The sequence below is a fragment of the Lissotriton helveticus genome, assembly GCF_964261635.1.
Source record: "Lissotriton helveticus chromosome 1_1 unlocalized genomic scaffold, aLisHel1.1 SUPER_1_unloc_71, whole genome shotgun sequence".
In the NCBI taxonomy this organism is placed as follows: Eukaryota; Metazoa; Chordata; class Amphibia; order Caudata; family Salamandridae; genus Lissotriton; species Lissotriton helveticus.
In genome coordinates this window covers 769055-795487 of record NW_027611716.1, presented here as the reverse complement: position 1 = coordinate 795487, position 26433 = coordinate 769055, and the positions used below count along the sequence as shown (strand labels likewise).

Here is a 26433-nt window from a genome sequence, read left to right as displayed (position 1 = left end):
ATCATCTGATGAGGCTAAAACTCCCCCAAATATGACTCAACCTCACTAGGGCCTCAGTAACCAGGCAGCACCGACTGCGCCTCATTGCACCTGGGCCTGGGCCTGCACAGCATCATCTGATGAGGCTAAAACTCTCCCTAATATGTCTCAACCTTACTAGGGCCTCAGTAACCAGGCAGCGGTCAGCCAATGCCCATCAGGTAAACAAGCATTGGCATCGCCAGTAGGTCTCACCTTTGGGACCTTATAAGTGTTTAGTTATCCAGCACAATATCCTTGGTGCAACAACATCAACTGTTGCATGGTTAAACACTTATAAGGTCCCAAAGGCGAAACCTATTGACTATGCCAATGCTTGTTTTCATTGGTTCCTGTTTGTGCCTTTTAGAGATGCATGCTTCTGTTTCGTCCTCCTGTCTAACTACTCCTGCCTTTTGTTGATCTAGATCACGCGTACTCACAAACATTTTCCCGGGGGCCACAAAGTTTGGTCTGTGATGTGACCGAGGGCCGCCCTGATGCCAGCGGGGTGTAAATCGGGGTAGGGAAACAAAGCATGTATATCTAGTGGCTGCCTTTAAGAATGAAGGTGTTCCTAAAGTTAAAGGCCTAGTTACCTCCTTTTCCTAACTGCAATTAACCTTTAAATAAGTGTTTGCTGTATATGTACTTTTTTTTCATGTTAGTACTTATGGTGCAGCGGCACGCTGCTGGCCCGCCTAAGGCTAGCCTGTCTGCATCCGGACACAGTCAAGGGCAAGCAACCATGCCGGATTCGTCTCAGAAAACGGTAAGCTCATCACATATGATAGAGCATTATTACTCTCATTGAGATACTTGGGTAGAGCCCATTGTGAGATGACTCTAGCGCCAACAAGCTTGATAGGGAAGAAGATGTCATGCCCTCTCTGCCAGACTAAGTTTAACTCAGACAAGATTGAAGGGCCACTACAACTAGATAGGCCCACAAGGAATAAGATATGGGACTTATTAATAGTAGATCCATGCCAGCACACACCACAGAAATCATAATGCTAATAGAGAATGAAGAACTTGACATTCTCTTCGTTACTGAAACGTGGTTTAATGACTGGTCCGACCCTGACATAATCCAAGGACTAACCCCAGATTTCCTTATCCAAAGACAAGGTAGGATGGGAAAAGCGGGAGGTCGGGTAGCAATCATTTACAAAAACGACTATGAATGCATGATATCGTCCGTTGCCACCACCAACAGTGAAACTGTACAATTCAGCCTAAAACATCGGCGAGTAACTAGTTTTCAGGCACACTGCTCTATGTAAATGTAAATGTAAATGTGTGTATACTTGTAAAGCGCACTATCACCTGAAAGGTATCTTGGCGCTGTATACCGCTTTGGAACCTTTCCTGGCTTTCCCTGTGAGATGCCCCCTTACTGGCCACCTCCAAGGTGAGGCCAGGCATCCTAGCGCTTTCGGGGCCGTTGTGGAGATTAAGCAAGCTATTGCCCAGAGTTGCAGAGTGGGACCCATGATTAGAGTAGGCACCTAGGTGAGAATTATCGAGTCTGTGGACATTGAGCCAAAGACCCTGCCGTGTCGGGAATTGATCCCTGGTCCCGGGCCAGACCTCTGCCTCAGGGTCTGCCGCTCTAATCGGTGAGCCACACTTCTCCCCAGGACCCCTCCATTCCTAGAGGAATTTCCCAGCTTAATTACAGACATGGTGGCCAGCAAGAGCTCCATTACATTATTGGGGGAATTTAACTTCCATATGGATGAACCTGATAATACCACAGCAGTTAGATTAATTCATGACATGGAGGCCATGCAACTGAAACAACTGATAAACACAAGCACCCATGTATAGGGTACCATACTGGATGCCATTTTTAGGTCTTGCATACGCATTGCGCATGTGCTGCATAGGAGGACCTTTAGCCGTTGCTCTGCTCTTTTTGGAAGCACATACTCATGCTTGTGGCGGCATCCGCCTTGCGCGGGCAAGCAAGGGTGCGCCACAGTCATAAGTATGTGCTTCCAAAAAGAGCTGACTGTGCACACACGCACGCTGACATTCTAACGTGCCGCTAGTGCACGCATGCACTACTTGCATCTTCAAATAGCACTTGCTTTAACAAATCTCATCAAAGATCGCTCCTACCACTGATGAACGCACATCTACAGGGAGAATATTTGAATGTGCCTTACTTAAACAAAACCTGTTTATTCAACGATGGCTCAGTGGTGCGCAAGCATCAGCCAGAGCTCGCTTTGAGTACACTTTTGAATAGTTAACAAAATGCCACTTAAGGACAGCCACCGCAGATACGCATGCATACATGAATATCTAGGACAACAACAAGCACCTGTAAAGAAAATAGTTTTTGCAAGCTTGTTTTATACTCAGACTTTTGAAGATGACTGTCGGGAGTTCAGGTATTGTTGCAAGATTTGCTCCTGCTTCCGAGTAAACAACCAGAGAGGTCTCCTCCGTGGCAGAGATGCATTTTCAGAGTCTCAGAGTCCTTCAATTGAATCTCTTTATTAGTTTAAAATGAGCAATAAACAGTTAGTGTAGACTCGTACTAGGGTTCGCCTGCAACACGAGTCAGAATAGAATAATATCATATCTCATCAGAATTTCAAACATTTATTTATTTATTTTATTTATTTATAAGATTTATAGTGCGCATGGCTGCCCCAGCGACGGGGCGTCCCAGCGCAGACCACAGACTCCCGGACAAGAACCAGATACGAAAAGCTTAAAGCCGGAAAGAGCCAGCGACGGGGCGTCCCAGCGCAGACCACAGACTCCCGGACAAGAACCAGATACGAAAAGCTTAAAGCCGGAAAGAGCCAGGTCTTTATGGCCTTACGGAATGCAAAATGATTCCGGATCACTCTGATGAACACAGGGAGTGAGTTCCAGAGTTGCGCGGCCAGGCTGCGAAAGGAACGGCCACCCGCTCTGGCTTTCCAGACATGCGGGGTGCACACCAGAGCTAAGGCGGCAGATCTTGCGTCGTGGCGCAAAGAACTCTAGTAGCCCCGTCAGTTCCGCCGGTGCCTTAGGTGACAAGATCGTATGCGCCAAACAAAGTGCCTTGCCTTGAATGCACTTTTCTACTGGTAACCAGTGAAGTTTCTGAAGTACATGGGAAACCGAGCAAGTGTGCGGAAGGCCCATCAGCATGTGAGCAGCTGCATTCTGTGCCCTTTGAAGAAGCTTGGCGCTAGCCTTGTTCGCGCCCAAGTATAGGCAGTTCCCGTAATACAGTCTAGATAAAATTGGTGACTGAGGGATGATTTGGCGAACTTTAGGAGGGAAAAAGCCCAACAACGGTTTCAGGCCCCTCAGAAGCCCAAAACAAGACCCAGCCACTGCTTTGGATTTGGCGTCAAATGTTAGGCCATTGTCAAACCAAATGCCTAGGTGGAGAAGTGTGGCTCAGGGGTTAGAGGCGGCAGACCCGGAATCTGAGATCGGTCCTGGACCAGGGTTCAATTCCCCGCCCCGGCGGGTCTTGGGCTAAAAATTCCACGGACTTGATAATTCTCGCCCCGGTGCCTCCTCGACTCACGGGTTCACACTCTGCGACTCTGGGCAACAGCTTGCTTAATCTCCACAACGGCCCCTCGCGGCGGGATGCCTGACTTTCACCTTGTGGATACCCTGCTATCTCACAGGGGAATATCAGGAAGGGTTCCCTAAGCAAGCGCCGGGAAACCCACTGCGGGTAGCTGTGCGCTATATAAGCTCAACTACATTTACATTTACATTTACATTTTCACTGTCTCCTTGGGCGAGGGGGCAGGTTTCAGGCGGTTCGGCCAATAAATCTCGGACCACAGCCCCTGATCTTTCCCAAACAGCAAGATCTCGGACTTGCTGGCGTTAAGCTGTAAGCAGTTCATCACAGAGAGGTCCTCCTTAAACTTGATCAAGTTGGTACAGCTTTTCTTGGAAAAAGCGATCACTAGCTGAGTATCATCAGCTTATGATACCAGTGACAAACCCCTTCCCTTCGCCCACACAGCCAGTGGCTGGACGTAGATGTTAAACAATAGGGGGCTTAACACTGAACCTTGCAGTACACCCTGGCGCAAGGCGAGCTCTTGAGAATGGAAAGGAGGGACGTGAACTTGGAAGGACCTTCCCTCCAGAAAAGACCGTAGCCACTCCAGAGCCATGTCCCTGATGACAATTTCCTGCAGGCGGTTTAAGAGTATCGCATGGGAGACCGTGTCGAAAGCGGCACTTAGGTCCAAAAGGACCAAGGCCGCTGAGTCTCCGACATCCAGGTTGCCCGAATGGCCTCCGTGACTACCAATAATGCAGACTCAGTGCTATGGCGGGCACGGAAGCCATGTTGGGATGGGTCAAAGATGGCATTCTGCTCCCCAAACTTGGATAAAATGGATTTCACATGCGATTCTGCCACCTTTGCCAAGAATGGCAGTTGGGAGATTGGGCGATAGTTAGCTGACTCTGCAAGGTCCAACAAGGGTTTTTTGAGCAGAGAAATAACCTTAGCATGTTTCCAGGCCCTTGGAACAGACGCTGAGGTCAAAGAGAGATTAACCAGGTTGAGGTTCAGCGGAAAAAGAAGAGAATGGAACTGACGAAAGTGAGCAGGTGTCAGTGGATCCGCTGGTGAACCTGATTTGATCTTTGAGCAGAGAGCCTCAAACTCCTGCTGAGACAGCGGAGGAAAAGATCACATGGTGTCAACCCCCATGAAACCCAAAGTCCCCGGGTCCCCCACCACCTGGGGCGAAATAGGGGTGGGTAAACCCTGATAAATCTTATCGACTTTATTCACAAAGTACAGGGCCAACTCAGTACACTGCTGATCGGAGTAGATCGAAGAAGTCCCCGTGGTGCCTCCGCTCTTCATGCTCTTCAGCACAGCGAAGATCATTTCAGCAGTGTTAGTACTGGCCAGAATTTTATCGGCCACAAACTTGGTTCGAGCTTATGATACCGATTAATTGCGGCACGATATTTCCTTTTTGCCACCTGGTCACAGGAGCGCCTCCAGGCACGTTCCAACTGCTTGCAGCCCTATTTGGCCGTGACTAATGAGTCACTAAACCAAGGGTTCGATGGCCCACGAAATTTCCCTCCCAGCCTCGCCGGAATACAACTATCCAGGCCTGAGGTTACCCACTCATTAAAGCAGGAATTTGCTGTGTCCATATCTGGCGGAAACTGGGGCCTATGGCTCAACAGCCATGTCGAGAGACAGCCAGAGTCGAGCTTGTGCCAAAGGCGCTTTAGAACAGGAGCTGGGCAGATCAAGTCGCCTTTTACCTGAAGTCGCATGTTAAAAGGGACCAAAAAAATGGTCTGTCCATGCCTGCGGAACGGGCGGTAGAATTGTAAAAGGGCTTAAGATGGAAAAGATAGGCTCTAGCAGGTGACCAGGCACATAAGTACCTGTTTGAACCTGTTGGATCATCTGATAGGCCTCTAGATCCGCCAAAAAGCTGGCGTTCTCAGCCGTCCCGCAATTATCAAGATGGAGGTTGAGGTCCCCGAGAATAGTGAAATTTGCCGTCCTACATCCATATTGCGCAACTTTGTTGAGCAGATCTTCTCTAAAGGGACAAGATTGACCTGGCAGGCGGTAGATGAGGAGGCCGGTCATAGTGAAATTTTAGTTCAGTGTGATTTTAAACAGAGCGCTTTCACAGCCAGCGATGTTCTCTTTACTCAGGGAACAATTGTAGACTTCCTTTGCAATGATTGCAATGCCCCCCCTCTGCCGGCCTCTCTGCAAATACTATATAACATATATCCCGAAGGAAGGGCCAACCAGGATTCAGCCACGAGTCGGGCGTAAGCCATGTCTCGGTCAGGAATAGAACATCCGCAGCCTCCTCTGTTAGAAGATCGAAAACCTCACCGTGATGTTTGGCAAGAGATCTACAGTTCAGACTCAAAAACTTTAGATCAATACCATCTCCTAGATGGGAATAGGAATCCTTAGATGGAAAATGGCAGGCACAGTACTTACAGTGAAAAGCATCTTCGCTTGGAGCCCAGACAGGAGAGGGAGACTTAACTTCCCACGCCAATAGCTCATCACGCACATACACAATGCGAGCAGCAGTGAAAAGGGCAGGGGTCCTGGCGACGGCCCGGCGCGGACGGGTGCAGACGGACTTGCCTTAGGCCCCGGATGTGGCCAGGCAGGCGAGTCAGCAAATACTAGTCTGCGACCTCGTCGTTCGTCCCCCAAGATGGCGAACACACTCCCTCCCTTGCCCCGACCAGTGGATCCCCGAGGGCAGCAACAGTGCAATCAGCTTTAAAATACGGCGCAAAGAGGTAGAAGATAAAAGCAATTAAGTCCCCTCATAGTTAGAAGCTCAAATATGTATGAGCAGCGAAATTATTAATGCAGCGCTAGCAAAGCTCCCAGCTCACACCTCCGGAGTATGGAGTATGAAACATGCATAGATGGTGCCTTCAGCATGCCAATGCACAACATTGATGCCATTTTTAGGTCTCGGCTAGCGTAGGCTGCGCTTGCGCAGTCTCGCTGGCGAGATGTTATGTTTTCTAGTAGTGGGGCTTAAACCCGCCCCTCTTCTCCATTGGCTGAAGAGGTTTGTCTGTCAGTTTAAGCCCCGTCTTTTTCGGATTGGGGGGGGCGTGTTTTTTTGGTTCTTTCTTTCTGTGAAGTCTTCAGTCAATCAAAAAACACACCCCCCAATCTGGGCTTTGTTCCTTCGTGTTTACGCTTGTTTTTTTATTTTACTTGATATGTTTATTCCATCGCTTGGCTAGTACATGAGATGTTAAGGCTAGACACGTAACACAGAACATTCCGCACTCCCCAAATATGTTATATTCTCCTCCTCGTATATCGTAGAAAAACGGTTTGACTTTTTCTGTGAATAATCAATAAAATGTCGGAAGTGAAACCCAACATAGCAACTTGGCAATATTTTAGTTGTCTTTTATTCATATTAATGACAAGGCTCGGCTGGATAGGTCTCTGGATATCCGCTTTTGAAATGTTCACCAGCGTGTGTGTCAAGCCTCAACAAAAAATTACGTCAGGAATGTTAGTTGTGTTGCAACGTTTGCGATTGGATTAGTGATCTCGCGAGAGTTCTTTGAGCGAGTCCCTGTGATATTAGCTGGTAGACCCCGTGCGTCTCTCTTTCACCCCCAACATGGCACTGAAGGCCAAGAAGGAAGGTAAGAGCTGGTGGCTGAGTGAACGGGCCTTCGGGGGATTTGTGGGGAAACGAGCTCGCTGAAGGGATTATTTTGTGGAGAAACGTGATAATTGTCTGTCAACCTCCGTGCAGTGTGTTGTAGGCAACGTACAGCCTTTAATTGTAGATAAGATTGGACCGCATGTGTAAGGGAGTACTGGAACGTGCCGCGCTTCCTGGACAGGCGCACAGATTTCTTTAACGTTCCTGCACTGTTTTGTTAGTGGATATTTTTTCCATTTGTTTAGGGAGTTAGGAGGGAAGTGATTAATTATCCGGGGCGTTTGCTAGTGCTTTATACCTGGGCTGCGAGGAGCTTCTTACGAGCAGGAATGAGAATTATATAGTAGTCTGTTGAGTGGTTTTATATAGCGCCCTTGGGGGAAGTTGTAAAGAATGAAAGTAATCCGTGTTACACTCCCCGGGAACGTGCCCGGCATAAACCCACGTCATTTTTTTTCTGTTTGATTTTATTTTAAGTGTAAACTGCTTTACTGCCTGTTCTTGCATGTGTGTGTGTGGATATTTCATTTCGCTCCACTGATGGAGCACATGGTCAAGGAGGTTGGCTCTTGTGTAGCTGACCCCTGCCTGGGCTCAGTTCGATACCAAGGCAGCCAGTCCTGGACCTAGAGAAACCAAAGGGCTACCTCCTCAGAGGGGCTCGTGCAGTAACAGGTGTGAACATCTTAACAGCAGTTTGGTGATCATGTATGATAATGCAAACATGCGTTTAGGTGAACTACCCTATGACTAAAATTTGTATATTTAGCATGGTTTAGTAGCTCAGCAGATGACCTGGAAAAAGGTACATAGAGCCTTGCTTGCACTTCCAAAACAACAGTTGGTAAAGGGAATACTGTCGAAGTAACGTTAAACTAATTATCTCAAGCGGGTTTTGTGAACTTGGCTGCTTAGTCCGTTCATCTTTACGAAATCTGTTCAACTTATTTCATCTGTTCTGTTTGTCAGGTAACACTCCAGATCTTATTCCTCCTCCGTCACAAGCACTATGTGACTCTCTAGCTACTTTTTTCTTCACTAAGGTTGATGATATTTATCAAACCTTCTCTGCCAAATCACCTCCAAGGAGAGTCAATTCCCCCACGCCACCTCCGGCAAATATGTTTCCTGGCTTTCAAGCAGTAACAAGTGACCACATAAGAACAATTGTGTCAACAATTAAAACTGGATCGGCTCTGGACCCTTGTCCTTTCCCCCCTGTAATGGAGTCCATTATTCCAGTACTTACACAAGTCTGCAATGCTATTTTGCTCTCAGGTACATATCCAGACCCACTAAAAAATACTCTATTAAAACCTTTATTAAAAAAACCTTCCCTTGATAAAAATGAACTGAAAAATTACAGGCCTATTGCAAATCTCCCGTTCATAGCCAAAGTAATTGAAAAGGCTATGAATTCCCAGTTATCGGAACACATTGAAAAACATCACCTCTTGGATGACACGCAATTCGGTTTTCGGAAGTACCATGGGACCGAAACAGCCTTGATTAAGGCTGCTGACGATATCAGGGCAATCAGGGATCAAGGGCGGACAGCGATCCTGGTAATGCTGGATTTATCCGCAGCCTTCGACACGGTCGACCACACCATTCTGGTCGACCGTGTCGAAAGGCTCGGCGTCTGTCATTCCGCCAGAGATCTGCTGGCCTCCTTTCTAGCTAGAAGAACGCAGGCGGTCACTTTAGGACCTTTTCAATCAGCGCCACTTTCGTCACCATGTGGAGTTCCTCAAGGCTCATCCCTTAGTCCGACACTTTTTAACATCTATGTGTCGGACCTTGCTAATGTCATCAAAGCACACGGGATGAGCCTAACCTCCTATGCTGACGACACTCAGTTGGTGCTAGCCATTAAAGGCGATGGAGTTCAAGTGGCAAATAAATTCAAAAAGGGACTGCTAGACATAGGAGAATGGATGGCCCCCAACTGTTTGAGGTTGAACTCAGAAAAAACAGAGGTGGTCATTTTTGGACCTCTTCTCCCAACCTGGCCATCATGCTGGTGGCCAGAAACTTTTGGCACTCCCCCGAGCCCGACAGCCAAGGTCAGGAACCTGGGAATTATTTTCGATGAAGGATTAAATTTCATGGACCATGCTAAAAAAAACAGCATCTACAGCCTATCACAAACTGAAGATGATTAGGAAGATTTGCCCTTTCCTCCCGGAGACAGCCACCAAAACCTTGGTTAGCTCCTTAGTTCTGTCAACTCTGGACTACTGCAACGGTTTATTCCTTAACGCACAATCCAGAGTCATAAGGAAACTACAATCCATTCAGAATGCGGCAGCTCGCCTGCTATCTGGAAAAATGAAATATGAGCCCATATCAAAAACCATAAAGGAGTATCATTGGCTTACAATCCGGAATAGAATACATTTTAAGTCCTTATGTATAGTGTATAAGGCACTTAAAAATCAAGGACCACATTTCTTGAAAGAGCAACTCCAACGCCATAAACCAAGTAGACTGCTACGATCAGCCACCCTTAATCAGCTAGTCATTCCACGCGCCAAAACAGTATCCTGGGGCGATCGCCGCTTTTTAGTAGCTGCCCCGAAACTGTGGAATACTCTTCCCCAAAATATCAGGCTAAGTCCTTCCCTTCTTCATTTCCGTAAACTTCTAAAAACTTGGCTGTTTGACCAATGACTCCCCATTATTTGTTTTAGCTCTCCTCTTCACAAGTAAGTGCATTTTTAGCGCCGAGACGCCTACGGGTATTTGTTGCGCTTTAGAAATGTCAAAAATAAATAAAATAAATAAATAAATAAATAATTTCATTTTTTTTGCTTAATTTAGACTGTCTTCTTCTTAGCTGTCCCTGTTAAAACTGAGGAAAAGTACAAAGGCAGTAGCTGCCTACGATGTGCGCTCGCTCTGTGTTTGTGTTGCTCGCTCTGTGTGTGTGTGTGTTTTACTCGCTCTGTGTGTATGTGTGTTGCTCGCTCTGTGTGTGTGTGTGTGTGTTGCTCGCTCATTGGAAATGCAATAGTTCGCGCATTTACAAGAGATTAAGCTATTGGCATTATAAATGACAATGCCATTTATTTATCTGTTTTCAGAACCAACACATAAATAAAAAAATTGTCATTTACAATGCCAATAGCTCTAACTTTTGAAAAGGCGAGACTGTTGCATTGTAAATGCATGTTACATAAGATCGATGGGCATCCCATCAGAGCCTGGAGTTTTATTGCTCACACTCGTTTATTGATAATGAGACTCCAGGTGGCACCCTGTTAATAAAAGGGTCGGATTAAAAAGCAGGCTCTTTGGTAAATAGTGGAAAAGTAACTTTGCCAGGTAGTGCTCATTATGTTGCATCTGATGGGAGTGAACGGTTGTCCCATTGATCTTAACTCTTTAATGGTAGTCCAAAATATACTCCCATTATTTAAGCTGGAGGCATTAATGAGAGCATCCCAGTACTCATCTAAGAACTGTTCCTTCCTATTAGTAATAGCCTTCTTATATGTCAACCTTAAGGACTTGACCAAATCATTACACCTAGGGCTATGAGATAGGGCCTTGCGGAGCTTCCTGTTGGCAATTGAGCACTCCTGATTGAACCATATAGGTTCGGGAGTACTGTACAAATGGGTTTAGACAGCAAGGATTTAATGGCTCCACTGAGTTCGGTAAAGGTGCTGATAGCCACTGGGTGTGCAACAGGGCCTCTAAACAGATGTTAATAAGATTCATTTTTCCACTAACCATAGAACTGAATCGGTCTGCGTTATTAATGCCTCGACATACCAGTCTGCGATTATCTGTGGGTGGTGATAGACCTCCAGCACCACATTCTGGCGTTGGAACTGGAGACATCCGTAACGTTATTTGTATTGGGTTATGGTCCCCAAAGATTGTGGCCATAATTTCGGCTTTAAGCAAGCTTGCTTCAAAAGCGTTTCATTATCAATTGTAGATGAACAGCCCCTTCCTCTGAATGTCGATTCAGGGGGGACATCGTGAGGCATCAGGGCACCGTCCAGAAAAACCATGCCCACTGTTTGCACTCCCGAATCACCCCAGGCCAACATTCTTCTATTTGTAACTGAGCCCGACTGTGAGGGGATTCCCAAAAGGGGAATAGTGGGGGCGTATGGAGCCATAGTTTTGGTATATCTTAAAGCACTCCTTCAATACAACAACGCGACCCTCAACAAATGAGGCGCCATCGGGGAATTTTGCTGTTGGGTAATAAGTGTGTATGTAGGTCTCCCCTTTGCCATGTCAGTTGAGACATACCAATCTCCTGCAGGTTACGTTCCACCACCCAATACCCTTGCCATTGTAACTGGCTTGCCTAGCAGTAAGCTTCCAGGTCCGGGACCCCCAGCCCTCCTTGTTTAGTGTCTAATTGTAGCTTCGCGATTCCAATGCACCTCCGACCCCTTCCCCAGATTAAATCAATCAATAGGGAGGACAATAATTTAAATAGCAGTGCCGGGACCATAATGGACAAATTAGTGAAATAATATAACAATCTAGGATGCATCACCATTTTGGCGATTACCACCTTGCCCGCCACCGATACTGGCAGGGAAGTCCAGAACTTTATTTGGGACTTGAGGGCAGTTATAGCAAGTCGTAAGTTGCCATCTAGAAGATCTGTTGTCTCCCTGTATATGTGGATTTCTAGGTATTTGAAGGTAGTAGGTGCTATTTGAAATGTCCATTTCCCGAAGCCTAGAGGACCACTACGTGTCGTGTCGTGTCAGTAAAGAAATAGACATAGGACTTGTTCTCATTTATCGAGAGCACGCAAAGCTGCTGAAATGTGTCAAAGGTGGAAGGTATAGGTTCATATTCCTAGTCTAGGTTCTTGAAATATAGAATTAAACCATCTACATATGCAGAGACAATATGTGAGTTGGGCCCCAGTACAATCCCCTTATGACCCGATATATTACACAGTTTATGCAGGAGGGGCTCCAAAGCCAAGATGAAAAGTAGGGCCGATAATGGGCAGCCCTGCCTGGTACCCCGTGCAAATCAGGTGTTTGTTAAGCGCAACAACTCACCCAAAAGGGTCTCAAGGCGCTCTGGGGTGTGGGGGTAGGTTTGCAGGTTCCAGTCTATCAAGGAGGGGGTCTGTCAAAGAGCCAGGTTTTGACGTTTCTTGCGAAGATGGGGAGCGATGTTATCTGTCTGAAGTGGGGTGGAAGGTCGTTCCAGGCTCTGGCCATGCGGAAGGAGGAGGAGCAGCCTCCCAATCTGGTCTTTCTGGTGCGGGGGACCACGGCATAGGAGAGCTGGGCTGATCGTCGGGCCCTTTGTGGTGCGTGGAATTTGAGTTGGCTGTTCAGATATGCTGGTCCGGTGTCGTGGAGGGCCTTGTGAGCATGGGTTAGCATCTTGAAGGTGACTCTAGGTTCGATGGGGAGCCAGTGGAGTGTGTGCAGGTGCTTGTAGATGTGGCAGTGTCCTGGCAGGTTGAGGACCAGTCTTGCCGCTGCGCTTTGGATGTTTTGTAGCTTGTGGGTGAGGTTTTTGTTTATTCCGGCATAGAGTTCATTGCCGTGCTCCAGCCTGCTGGTGACCAGGGCGTGAGTGACGGTCTTTCTGTGTTCGAGGGGGATCCATTTGACGGTCTTACGTAGGAGGCGGAGGGTGTGGGAGCAGGAGGATGAGACGGAGTTGATCTGGCGGTCCATTTTGAGCTCTGAGTCCAGGATGATTCCCAGGTTGTGTGCATGGTCAGTGGGGGTGGGCGGGCTTCCGAGGGCAGGGGGCCACCAGGTGTCGTTCCAGGCATCTGGATTTGGGCCCATGATGAGTACTTCTGTTTTGTTGGTGTTTAGTTGTAGGCAGCTGTTTTTTAGGTCTCGGCTAGAAGCGAGCGAAGCTCGCTCTCGCCAAAGACCTATAGCTAGCGTGTCAGCTTTCCAGGAGGACAGCACTGGCCGCGCGCGGCGATTTGTTAAGGTCACGCGCACGAGAACGCGCTCGCGGCCAGGTGCTATCCTCCTCGAAAGCTGCCTCCCTTCCCCGTGCAGGGCGGGCCGCCGCGCTGCCTGCGGCGACCCGGAAGCATTGCCGGCCAAACCGGAAGTAGGTGCTGTCCTGCAGAGCACCGCTTTTCAACTCCGGGCGGCTGCTGGGGCTTGAAACCTCTTCCCTCGAGCTCCCGGGACTGCGAAGGTAATGGCATGGCAGACGGAAGGAAAAGGTGCGTTTGATTTCTTCTTTTGTGTTTCATTGGTGGTGATGTGGGCGCGTTTGAGTTAAACGCACACCTGGAAACAGGTGATTTTTTTCTAAAGAGAGATTTGTTTTTCACTTAATGAGATCTCGGAGTTCCATTGAAGCCCTTTGAAGGGCCAGGCATGGACATTTCAGGAGGAACAGAGCGGGCAGATTATACAATGTGCGTCTCAAATGCGGACGATAGAGTTTTTGACCATGTTGGTTAAAGAAAGAAAAACAAAAGGGTCGAGTATAGGTTCAAGTAAATTGAAGACAAACTGAGACATGGCAGCATCTTGGCTGAATACGCAACTTGAGCATTTTAAGTGAAGTGGCTTTTCATTTAAATATATGCATATGAAATTAGATGGAAGCAGGTGCATCATGCAAGTGGAAAAACGCATTTTTGAAGGTCCTGCTTGTGATATGAGAACGGACACGGTTTCTGAAACTATTTTAGCTCGAACATTGTTGCTCCATCCTTGGGTCATGCATTTCAGCCTGCACTGCTCCCACCAACGATGCACTTCGTGCACAAATAGTTGGAAACCTTGGCTGCAAGTACACTTACAAAATCTGAAAATCTGGTCCCCTACTGGAGTGGTGTGTTTGACATTGAATGGATCATGAATGCCAGGGAAGCATTAGCATTGGGTGCTGTTGTTGGGTCAGGCAGTTGCCATCTTTAAAGTGGGTAATTATGTTGGATCAGGCAGTGTGGCCAGAGGGCTACGACGTGTGGTACTTGGAAGAGGCCAGACAGGATGTCTAGAGTGCGCATATTTTTAAACCAGGCACTGTGCTCCCCTTAGGTTGTGTATCCAACAGTTCAGGCAGCTCTTGCAGTCGAGTAGTGTCTTTTCTTCCAGGCCAGGTATATATTTCCTTTTGAGTCATGCTGCACTCCATTTTGTAATTCTATGAAACGTGCCATTCTGCACCAGTCCTTTTTAGGCCTAGCTCAGAGACTGCTTTAACTGTTCAGCCTGCCTCCTATAATTTAAAAAACACTAATAACAAAATAGAGCACCCTCTCAAACCAAGGGGACATGGTTAAGAAACCAAGTCACCAAAAAAGCCTTCCCTAGGCGTTCATTATCCACAAAAATCATAAATCCACTTTCAAACGTACACACTCCCTTGTATCGTGTGCATTTGTTAGTTTTTTTTGCACAGTTGGTTGATGATACAAGGCAGTGTAAGTTTGAAAGTAGATAGTGTTTTTGTGACTAGGTAATTTAAAAATACCCATTTATCAAAAACTATGTGCATACTTAAATGGGCACTGGGCCAGCCGTTTTCATACTTTAGAAACAAAATGTGAATGACACTTGAACACACCAACCACCACATCATACAGCATCGGGAGGTACGACATCCCACTTTAGCCATTGATTTTTGCACTATGATAGATTGCATTTTCCAGACGGGCACATCTGTCTAAAATGAAGTGCAGTTCTGACCCACGGCTGACTGACTCCCTTTTTTACTTTATGAATGGATTTTTCTTTCCATTCTTTATAATTTTTTTGTAGCCATCTTTGTGTATTTAAACTGTTTTCAAGTTACAGTGTTTCAACCCTCTTAGTATATTTGCTTCACACCAATTAGAATCATATTTTACTGTTATGCACATTAAAACTAAACATGATTTCGAAGCCTCTTCTAAGTACACCTGTCTGGCTATTTGTAATAAATAAAATATCAATGAAACCAGTTTCTCAAGGTTCTACCTATTAGCTATGTGAATGCTTGTAAACCATGAAAATACTAATGCCAAATATATATTATATATCGTTTTCTACGATGCACGGAGTAAACCTGCGTTTGAGTTTGTTTTGATCATGTCCGGTTTTTGATGGTTTCCTTTTGTAGTGCTGTTTTGATTTCATTTCCCCTGTGGGAAGGAAGGGATAAGGTAACAACCCATGTCGGCTTCCAAGGGCCATTTGTTCCCATTACTCAGAGCCAGTTGATGCATGAGCGCCTGATACAGACCCAGAAAGATGTGGCAGCATGTTTGTGATTAGCCCCTTTAGAGGGCAGCCCAGCAAAATATCCCGTCTCGTGCGTCCACCTTTGGTTTAGCCAATATCACTTTGTATGTTGTTGGTAATTGAAGGCCCCTACTTAAAATAGCCAAAAGTGAAACTACCAGTCCCAGAGTGCAACGTGTTGTTGGCTAACAGATGGGGGTCACCTGGCTGCACAGCTTTAGGCCCTTCCATAAGGTGATGGTAGTTAAACCGGAAACAAGGGATGATGAACCTAGAAAGAGAAGAGGTCATGGTACAATGTATCTTTTACTGCACATCAGTTATTTAGCAATGTGGCTATAATATTGATATATGGGACGCTACTTCATGAAAGAACCCCCAACCCCTTGAAGTTGTAATTGTGGACCTGTGAAGAGTTCACTTGGCAGTTGTTACATGGCTAACCTTGCTTAATTTTTAATGCGTCGTTCTGTAAACGTATACTTTTTTTTTTCACTTTGCATTTGGTAAGGGCGGCTATCACACATTTCAAGGCAAACTGTTAATGGATAACCGGACAAAGCAATCTGTAACTTGGTAGAAACTACGACGTCTGCAAACTTTCTTAGGCGGTGCCTTCTCAAAGTCATACGGTTATTTATTTTTTGAGTAATTAAATAGACATTTTTTCGACACAATTTACATGATTGTTTTTCCATGTACTTTTTATATGTGACATTGCTGATATAAAACAGTATATCTAATCTTGTTTGCACACCTTACCAAAGGCGGAGGGTGGCGTGCTAGCAGCCCTTCGAGTGGCGGCTCATCGTGATATACAGTTTAGGCTGTACACGAAAGCGCTAATGGCTTGCAAAAGTATTCCAATTTCGTGACGAACATGTTTTGCAAACATGAACTTTAGGGTTTTATGTCCTTGAGTGGCAGCCGTCGTTGCACGGATTTTTGCGGCTCTAGGCGAAATGACATTTTACTGCGGCTCCCCTGTATGTAGCTGCATGTGCTGATGGCGGTGCGCTTGGCGTTCACTCTGCAGAGGCAGGCACCTGCTACGTTTGCTTTCAGGATCCACTAGTGAGTGACGTGGAAGCCACCTTAGTTCACCGATTTTTTTTCGTTTTGATTTATCGAACAAGGAAAGTTAGCCTTGGAAATGGTAGATGCTTAAGTACGTGACTTTTATATTCTCGTTTTTAATTGAAAGAAAAGTCACCGTCTTGTCCCAGTGACACGCCTGTTGCACACGTTAAACATTTTTATGCCATTCTGACATTAACTCTGTACAGAGGTGCTTGAATTGCAAGCTACCCCCCTCGCCAGCAGTAAACGTCGTTTCCCAACACTAATCTGAGGTGCAAAGGTTTCTGCAGACTTGACAGATCAGGGGGGGTCAGGCAGGCAGTGCTGAACTTTGCCGCTCCATTTCGCAGACCCGACATAATTTCCTGATAGGAGGGTTGCGCGTGCGCCCCGCCCTGCTGCGCACAGGTGCTGCCAGCCAGGCACTGACGAGGCATGTGCAAGTCACTCATTGGTACAGTCGCTTAATGATTAACTGACTGCTGCCGCGTTCTCCCCGAGCAAGGTGCTTTTCAGGGAGGTTAAAGGTCGCCGTTCAGAGCCGCAACACCGAGTTTTCACTCGAGTGCCTCGGGCTTAATTGGGTCTATTAAGTTCCACGTGTATTCCCAATTTATTTGCTTTTGTTTGCCTTTAAAGCTACAAAATGTCCCCTTTATATCACATGGTTATGTTGTGATTGGATGTTTGACCCTGATTTGTTTTTTTATGGCTGAATGCTGAAAGAGCAGCTGAGGAAAGAACATGCTATGTGTTTCTTCATTAAAGCCCTATATATCTGGTTGCCTGTTAGTATACATGTACTACAGTATCATTTCAGGTGACGCATTTTTAAACAGTTAGCTGTGCCCCATGTGTGCAAAAATAGACATACCTTGTAATTACTCCCAACTGGTGAGCTTGGTTTTCTCTCTTTCAAACCTTCTTACTTTTTTAAGACCTTTGTTTTTAGGTCTCGGCTAGAAGCGAGCGAAGCTCGCTCTCGCCAAAGACCTATAGTTAGCGTGTCAGCTTTCCAGGAGGACAGCACTGGCCGCGCGCGGCGATTTGTTAAGGTCACGCGCACGAGAACGCGCTCGCGGCCAGGTGCTGTCCTCCTCGAAAGCTGCCTCCCTTCCCCGTGCAGGGCGGGCCGCCGCACTGCCTGCGGCGACCCGGAAACATTGCCGGCCAAACCGGAAGTAGGTGCTGTCCTGCAGAGCACCGCTTTTCAACTCTCTGCTCCTCATTGCCGGAGACGGCTTTTTTTTTTAAATGTCTCAGCTTCTCCTTTGCAGTTCAGAGAGGAGAAAGCTGGGGTTAGCGGAGTCCGAAGGGTCAGGTGCAGAGCTGAAGCTGCGGAGTAGCTCCCCTGGTTAGAACTGGGAGTGGGAGAGGTGTGGCGCCGCGGCCAGGGCGACTGACGCTGGAATCTGGGGACCACGGTTCGATCCCAGGCTCCGGCGGCAGGTTAGCCCAGCACCATGTGACTCTGGGCAATAGCTCACTTAATCTTCCCGACGGCCCCCCAGCGCCTAGAGACCCTTACGGGTGATTGTGCGCTTTACAAATGTGGACTTTACTTTACTTTAACTGTGTTTACGAAAACAAGCGAGGGGGAGGGGGGGGGGGTTGATGCATGGGCGCCAATGTGGAAACGAAGGCTGATTATATATATGTTGTTGTATAATATTAATTAGTAAGTGGCGCTAACATCAGGAGGTTACAATGCTGTTGGTTTCAACAGCACTGTAGCTTTAAGAGGCTGGGCAGGGTTGTGTGAATGCATGTTCCGATACTTCATCTTTCAGAGTAAGGCATAAATACATCTTCTGGTTATTTAACTCAGTCCTGTTAGCCTGCGTTTCTGCACAGCTAGCATTATATTATATGATATCAAACTGCACCTCTGCCTTTTTTGGTTTCTTTACTAAGAGAAAATAATGGTCTGTGACATTTTGATAATCCTGCATCACCCTTGTCAGTCGCAAACCTCCGATTATGTGATGTCACATTGAAAGCGTGGTTCCTTTTCCTGTCCACGATCATCAGAATGTTTGCTTGTATAATGTCATAATGCACCATCCCTGTCATGACTGCATCTTCCAGAATGTTTGGTGATGTCACAATGTGCCACAGTCCCTCGAGGCATCTTTGTTCTAGTGTCTGTGAATGTATGATGTCATAGTGCATAGTAGTGAGTGCAGAGTAGTGAGTAGTGAGTGCAGAGTAGTGAGTAGTGAGTGCAGAGTAGTGAGTGCAGAGTAGTGAGTGCAGAGTAGTGAGTGCAGAGTAGTGAGTAGTGAGTGCATAGTAGTGAGTGCAGAGTAGTGAGTGCAGAGTAGTGAGTGCAGTGAGTGCAGACTAGTGAGTAGTGAGTGCAGAGTAGTGAGTAGTGAGTGCAGAGTAGTGAGTAGTGAGTGCAGAGTAGTGAGTGAAGAGTAGTGAGTGCAGAGTAGTGAGTAGTGAGTGCAGAGTAGTGAGTGCAGAGTAGTGAGTGCAGAGTGAGTGTGCAGAGTGAGTGTGCAGAGTGAGTGTGCAGAGTGCAGAGTGCGAGTGCAAAGTGCAGAGTGTGAAGTGTGTGTGTGTAGGATGAGCAGTGTGTGAGTGTGCAGGGTTTACAGTCTGTGAGCGTGTAGGGTGAGCAGTCTGTGAGCGTGTAGGGTGAGCAGTGTGTGAGCGTGCAGGGTGAACAATGTGTGAGCGTGCAGGGTGAACAGTTTGTGAGTGTGCAAGGTGAACAGTTTGTGAGTGTGCAGGGTGAACAGTTTGTGAGTGTGCAGGCTGAACAATTCCAATCCAAACCACATTACACACCACATGCATACACTCCATAATACATGGCTAAAAGACATTGCCATTTACAATGCCATTAGCTCTAACTCAAATAAATCCGAGACCTATTGCATTTCCAATGCTTGTCATCCATTTGGCGACGGCTTCCATGCCTTCTCGAACGTTGTGTCTGGCGGTGTTGGGTTCGTTGGATAGGGAGAGGATGAGTTGGGTGTCCTCTGCATATGACACAATGTTGAGTCCATAGGTTCTGACAATGGGGACTAGCGTAGCCATGTAGACGTTGAAGAACGTAGGGCTGAGGGAGGACCTCTGGGGGACTCCACAGGTGGTAGGTGTAGGGTCCGAGAGGAAAGGTGGGAGTCTGACACGCTACGTTCTGCTGGAGAAGAAGGAGCGGATCCAGTCGAGGGCCTTGTCTTGGATCCCTGTGTCTCAGGGTGCGGTGAGAGACTGCTTCGAACGCCGCTGAGAGGTTGAGGAGGATGAGGGCTGCTGTTTCTCCTTTTTCCACTAAGGTACAGTCTGTTGCGGCAAGGAGGGCGGTTTCCGTACTGTGGGTTTTTCTGAAGCCAAATTGGGAGGAGTCGAGGATGTTGTACTCTTCAATGAATGTGGTGAGTTGGCTGTTGATGGCTTTCTCAATGACTTTCACTAGGAACGTGAGCAGGGAGATGGGTCTGTAGTGTTTGAGGTCGGTGGGGTCCGCCAAGGGTTTCTTCAGGAGGGGGTTGATCTCAGTGTGTTTCCAGTTATCAGGGAATGAGGCGGTTGCCAGGTAGTGGTGGATGGTGTGGCAGAGCATGGGTGCGATGTTGAAAATGTGGTGGGGGCAGGGGCCCGTGGTGGCCCCGGAGTGGATTGACTTCATTGTCTTCAGTGTGTCTTTGGTGGTGAGGGTTGTCCCGTTGTTGATAGCTGGCTTGTGGGTTTCAGGGGTGGTTGGTGAGGGTTCAGTGTGTCGGTTGTCTTCGTTGAAGTTGTCATAGATGCTCTTGATTTTGTGGTGGAAAAAGGTGCTGAGTTTGTCGCAGAGGTCATGTGAGGGAGGGATGTCGGTGGACTCGCTGGTGGGTTGGGCGAACTCCTTGATGATGTTGAAGAGTTCTTTGTTGTTGTGTGCATGAGTGGAAATTCTGTCTTCAATCGCTTTTTTCCTCGTTTTTCTGATTAGTTGGTGGTGGGCGTTGGTGGCGGCTCTGAAGTTGTTGTGGGCTTCTGTGGATTTGGTGTTTCTCCAGGCCTTTTCGAGGTGGCGGTAAGTGCGTTTGGACTCTCGAAGTTCGGTGGTGAACCATCTAGCTTTCTTGCCGTGGGTGTTGTTGTTTTTCTTGAGGGGGGCTATGGTGTTGGTGCTGTCGGGGATCCATCTGTGCAGGGTTTGGGCTGCGGTGTCGTCTGCATCGGTTTTCCATGATGATTGGGGTGGAGTTGCTGAGTGATGAGGTTAGCTGGTCGTCGGTGATTCTGGTCCAGTTTCTTCATGGGAGCAGGTGCTGGTGTCTGTGTATGCTGGATGTTCTGAAGGTGAAGTGGACACATTGATGGTCAGTCCATGGGAGTTCGGTGGTGGGGCTGAAGGTGAAGAGGGGGTTAAGGGTGTGTCCTGCTGAGCGCGTGGGTTTGGTCGCGATCTGGCGGAGTCCAATGTTGTGGAGGTTGTTCAGGAGGGATGTGGTGCTGGGGTCCAGTTAGTTGTCGAGGTGGAAGTTGAGGTCTCCCAGTTGGGTGTAATTGGTGAATTCAATGACATGTGGGGAGATGATATCCGTGATGGAGTTGGCGAAAATTCCGCAGGGTACAGGAGGTCGGTAGATGAGGGTTCCTCAGAGGGTGGAGGTAGGCCTGGCCAGTATCTTGTAGTGAAGTTGTTCCATCAGGTCTGTGGACTTGTCGGGGAGTCTGCTCAGGCGGAGGGTGGATTTGTGGACTATTGTGATTTCTCCACCCGGGCGGGTGGGGCGGTCCTTCCTGGAGATCTTGTATCCTTGGGGAATGGCAATGGCGATGTCCGGTCCCGAGGTGGTGTTGGTCCAGGTTTCGGTAAAGAATGCTATGTCTAGGGTAGTGCTGTCGAGGAGGTCCCAGATTTCGGTGGGGTGTTCGTGGTGGGAACGGACATTGAGGAGGATGCATTGCAGGGTCTTCGGTTCGGTTGTGCTGGTAGCGGTGACAGCTGAAGGGTCCGTGGGTGTCGGATGGTGATGCTAGCTTGCAGTTTTTGTTTTGGCCTGGGTTGAGAGCGTGGAGTGCCGCTGGGTCGTAGCATTGGCGGTGCAGAGATCCAGGTTTCCTGGCGCTGGTCACAGTCGGGTCGCGGATGGGCGCATACAGGCTTGCCTTTATCGCTCCGGCGGCGCGCACGCCATTAAGTAGGGGTCGGGAAGGGCTGGACAGCTGGGAGGCAGGAACGGGGAGGGGAGTTGGATTGGGCCGGTCGCACTGGTCATGCTGGGGTGAGGGGCCGCGTTGGCAGCAGCGGCGGGGAAAAACGGGCTGAAAAAGGCAAAAGGAAAAAGGCAAAAAAAAAGAGAAAAGTGCAAATGAGGCAGCAAAAGTGCAAGAGAGAGTGGAGGAAAGACACAAAGGACACAGGAGAGTGAAAGGGGGAGATTGAGATGAGGGTAAAAAACAAGTGAAAAACTGAGGAAAGACACAGAAGCTGAGTGAAGGGGGAGCTTGAAATGTGGGGAAAACAATAGAAAAAGTGCAAGAAAGAGTGGAGGAAAGACACAGAGGACACAGGAGAGTGAAAGGGGGAGATTGAGATGTGAGTAAAAAGCGAGTGAAAAATAGAGGAAAGATACAGAAGGAGAGTGAAGGGGGAAGCTTGAAATGAGAGGAAAATGACAGAAAATGTAGGAAAGACCCAGAAGTAGAGTGAAGGGGAAGATAGAAGTGAGGGAGAAAACAAGAGAAAAAGCAGAGCAAGAGAATGGAGACAGAGGTCCACTGGACCACCAGGGATGAGGCGCAGGTGAAACCTGCGGGTGGAGGAGGGCCTTGAACACCAACACTTGAGAATGTAGGGGCCCGGGGGAAAGCCTCACTTAATGGTGGAGCTGCGAGGGAGGGAGAGCAATTTCACTGACAATGAGTCAGTGGTTGTGCAACACTGTACTGCTGTGAAATATGTCGTGCCATACGTACCCGTGCTGTGGGGTTTAGGTATAACAGCCTCACCCACTTTATGTAGCCCTCTGGTATGTTAAATCTTGTCAGGGCGTAGAACATATAATTCCAATTTAGGGAATCAAAGGCCTGGCATAAATCAAGCGAAATACAGCCCCCTTACATTCCAAGATCTGTACTTATATGTGCTAGGATGTGTCATCAGGTCCTATGTAAGGTGAACAAAGAGGATACTAGGCCAATCTGGTGTCATAGAAACTGAAGCTGAGTCGGCAGAGCTATAAAAACTCCCCAATTCTAGGTTCCCCCAGAGAACAGCCGAGAACCAAACCATAACAAAAAGCTCAACAGGAACTCTACATAAACAATACCATAGTGCAGTCACCGTAGGGGGCCTTGGCAACCACCACAGTCGTAACACATATTTAGTTACATTATTCTCATCGCTCCAGCACAAGATCCATCATCGTGAAATAAGCATAAAGAAAGGGGTTACCAAGTGTCATTGTGAACATTGAGTCATACTAATCAATACTTCATACTATACCAACTTCCGGAGGGCCTATCATACCACCTCAATACGTATTCGCAGTCTGTGGAGTAACTAATGGAAATAATGTTAGACTGGTTTCAGAGTCTGAACGAACTGTGACCTCGTCCGAGGAGCGGATAGACACCGCACGGGACTGGGCATCATGTTCCGCCAGGGCTGCTGATGTCAGAAGAGCTTCCTTCTGGCTGCCCGAGATCTGTTCTAGAGATGGGCTCACACCAGGCCCATCGCCACGGCGTCGATTCTCCTCCATGTTGACTGTATATTCACATTGTGACAAGGATCATGCAGAGTTGCTTGGCAGGATCGAGTTCTGGGAGACAGGAGGTGTGAAGGTGATCTCCAGCCAGTCTGCCACTTCCTCAGGGTTATCAAAAAAAAAGATTTTCTGGCCAGAAATGACTTTCAAATGGGGCTGGAAAAAGTAAGGCGTACTTCAGATTGTGTGCTCTCAGTTTCTTTTTAACATCCTGAAAAGTAGCTCTCACTTTCTGAACCACTAGTGTGAAATTCAGTGTATAGGGAGATCGTTTTGTTCTCGAAGCGGATAGGGGCATTCTCCCTTGCAGCACGTAGTATCGTGTTCCAGTCCTCATAATTCAGAATGCATGCTATTAGTGGTCTGGATGGCGCTCCCACACTACAGAGATCCGTCAGACCCTCCTTCGCTACATGTTCTCGCAGCCAGTTTTCCACAGATTGGGTGGGATTACACACCCTCACTCTTTTCCTGAATTCCCAGTATGCGGACATTATTTCTGCATGATCTCCCTTCGGCATCATCCACCCTGTCTTGATGCCCCCATAGGTGACATTGTAGTTGTTCCATTTGGGAAGTATGCATAGTTTGTTGCGGGATCAAATCATCTAGAGCAAGTTTGTTGGATTTTACCTCATCTGCCAGTTTGTTGTGGTCCGAGATTGAGGCTAGTAGATAACGACCCTATTTGCATTTCAATCGCCGTACGTGATTCTCTGATTTCTAATAGTATTAAGCCCAGCTTATCAGTGTGTCGTTCAGCTCCCATGAGCGGTACCACAGCAGTATCGAAGCTATGTGACTGATCCGCGCTTGTTGTAGTATGTGTATCATCAGATGTAGGGGGTTGCCTGTCTGACCCTGGAGCGACCCATGATGTAGAGGAGCGGCGACCCCATACAACAACTCCCTCCGGAACCACAAGCGGGGAATGCTACCCTAGCTCCACTTACTGTAGCTTAGAGTCGGGCAGCAGCACTGACCATCCAAGCCAGACTGCACTGGAATGTATGCAGGCCTGGGGGTCACAATCCCAGCTATATTCTAGGACACTGCACCAGGGAGGCGTCAGATAACTGATGGCCCCACACACAGGAGCCTCACCAAGTCCCTGTAGATACACCCATGTGTTGGAGACAGTCTTGCCGTACAGTGATGGTGCGATGGCATTCGCTCGCAGGGCAACAGCGCAGTCAGAAGACCTCCGATACAAACTGGTGCACCCGGGCCCCAGAACTGTTTGCTGTTGGCCACCTCGTCAGATCTTGAAGGCGATATTAGCAGCTAGTTGTTGCGCAGTGGCGATGCAGGGACAGTTCCTCTTTGTATCACCTTCGCGGGGCCTGCATGGGGTTCTGACAGTCACCTCACCGCATTGAGTCTCACAGCCAACAGTGACACAGCCTTGCTCTTTGCCACCACTGCAGCGTGACCATCCAGCCACCATGTAGTGCCCCAGCGCAGCGGCAACACCTACATTTACCTCCACATCGCGGTGTTGGTCTGCGGGGTAATCCAAAGCTCTCCGCGCAGCGTGACTGTCCGGTACCCAGGCAATAAGTCTGCAAGGTATCACCGCTAGGCTGCAAGTTTTGTGTTTCCGCAGCAGGAGCACAAGGCTATGGCGCACTAGGAAACAGTACTGATACGCGTCCTCCCCGCCCAATAGAGGTCGAAGATATCCCCATTTGGTAGGGCAGGTTTGATAAACAGGTGAGGAAGCTGAATATATTTTCCAAAAGTACGTTTTTTATTATCAGGGATGGGTTTGGTAATTTGCTCAGAGTGTATTTCCTCCTGTTCTTCTCCAAATTTGCTCTTGGTTGAGCTGGACGGGGATTCTGAGGGAGATGTTCCCGGGTCCTCCTCGGTCTTGATGGTGTCTCCCCGGAGGCTCATAGGAGAGGAGAGAAAAGAGAGCCGTCAATCACTCTGTTTAGGGAGGTATTATGGTTCTACCAGTCACCACACCTTGGAGTGCGTAGGGGTCCGATGCAAGGGTTTCCTCAGATTCAGTCTCACTAAGGAAAAGTTCTTTAAACAATAGGCAATATCATGCCATAACGGTCCTTAGTTGGAAACATGCTGAGAAAGGGAAAAGAAGGTGACAACAACACTCAGTGCCCACACTGTAAAGTGTTGATTCTGCAGGGAATGTAAGTGACTTTCCACACAGAGTACTTCTGAGGCTGTGTCCTCAATTTCACTACCCGTGCCCTCTATTGTGTATGCCTCCCTCCTCCCGCTTACCCTCCCCTTAGCCCCCCGAGACGTTAGCACTCACCAGCCCTGCCGCAACTCTCCTGAGTTGCGGCTGCTCTCCAGCGTACTCCGGTGGGCACCACTACTCCTCACTCCACCGCTCGTCAGGATCTTCGTCTCTTCCACTGGCGCCGTCGTCTTCCACGTCGTCCTCGTCGGGTCCTCCACAGTCTCCGTCTTCCTCTGCCTTCAATCTCGCTTCCTCTCCGCAATTGGTCCAAGACGCCTCCTTCTTGTCTCGCCCTCCTTTCATCGGAGCGTGGAAACAGCTTCCAGGTTCGACTTCGCCCACTTCTCGCCTCGTTTCGTAGTCCCTCTGTGAAGAGACAGTATACAGGGATGGTTGTTGGCTATTCGAGTTGGCCCTCAGGTTCCGAAATGCACTTCGCTTATTTTGGAAGTCGGAATGTTCGTTCCATGGAGAGCCGAAGGTGAGCCCTGCGTTCTGTTTCTCACATCCCCTTTCCCTTGCTGTCTTTCTACTAGGGGTCTGTTTTGGGGGAAATCTAGGCTGGTGATCTACATTCCCCTGTTTGCTTCCTTTCCGCTGTTTTGTTTGGAATCAATATGGTTGTAACGACAAAAACCATCTCAGGACTCTCTCATTGTTGCCTTTATTCCTGGCTAGCCATTCTAGAGGGGCATGATCTGTGTATAAGGTAAATTCCCGACCCTCAAGATAATATCTCACAATGTATGTGGCCCACTTGATGGCTAGAGCTTCTTTTTCTCTGGTGGCATAATTCTTTTCTTTTGGAAAAAGCTTAAGTTTTATATATAGTATGGTCCTTTCACCCTGGGGTGTTTCTTGTGAAAGGACAGCCCCTAATCCCTGATCTGAGGCGTAGGTTTGAAGGACAAAGGGAAGAGAATAGTCAGGACTAGTTAATACAGTATCAGATGTAAGAGATGGTTTCAGGGACTCAAAAGCCTGTACTATTT

General features: G+C 47.9%; 1 protein-coding gene and 1 non-coding gene across 2 annotated transcripts in view; both read left to right on the top strand.

The window, feature by feature from the left end:
• LOC144806436 (uncharacterized) overlaps positions 1-26433 on the top strand; it is a 101774-nt gene that overhangs the window by 375 nt on the left and 74966 nt on the right.
• Positions 7770-7948, top strand: LOC144806441 (small Cajal body-specific RNA 16). Its single transcript, XR_013605801.1, has one exon.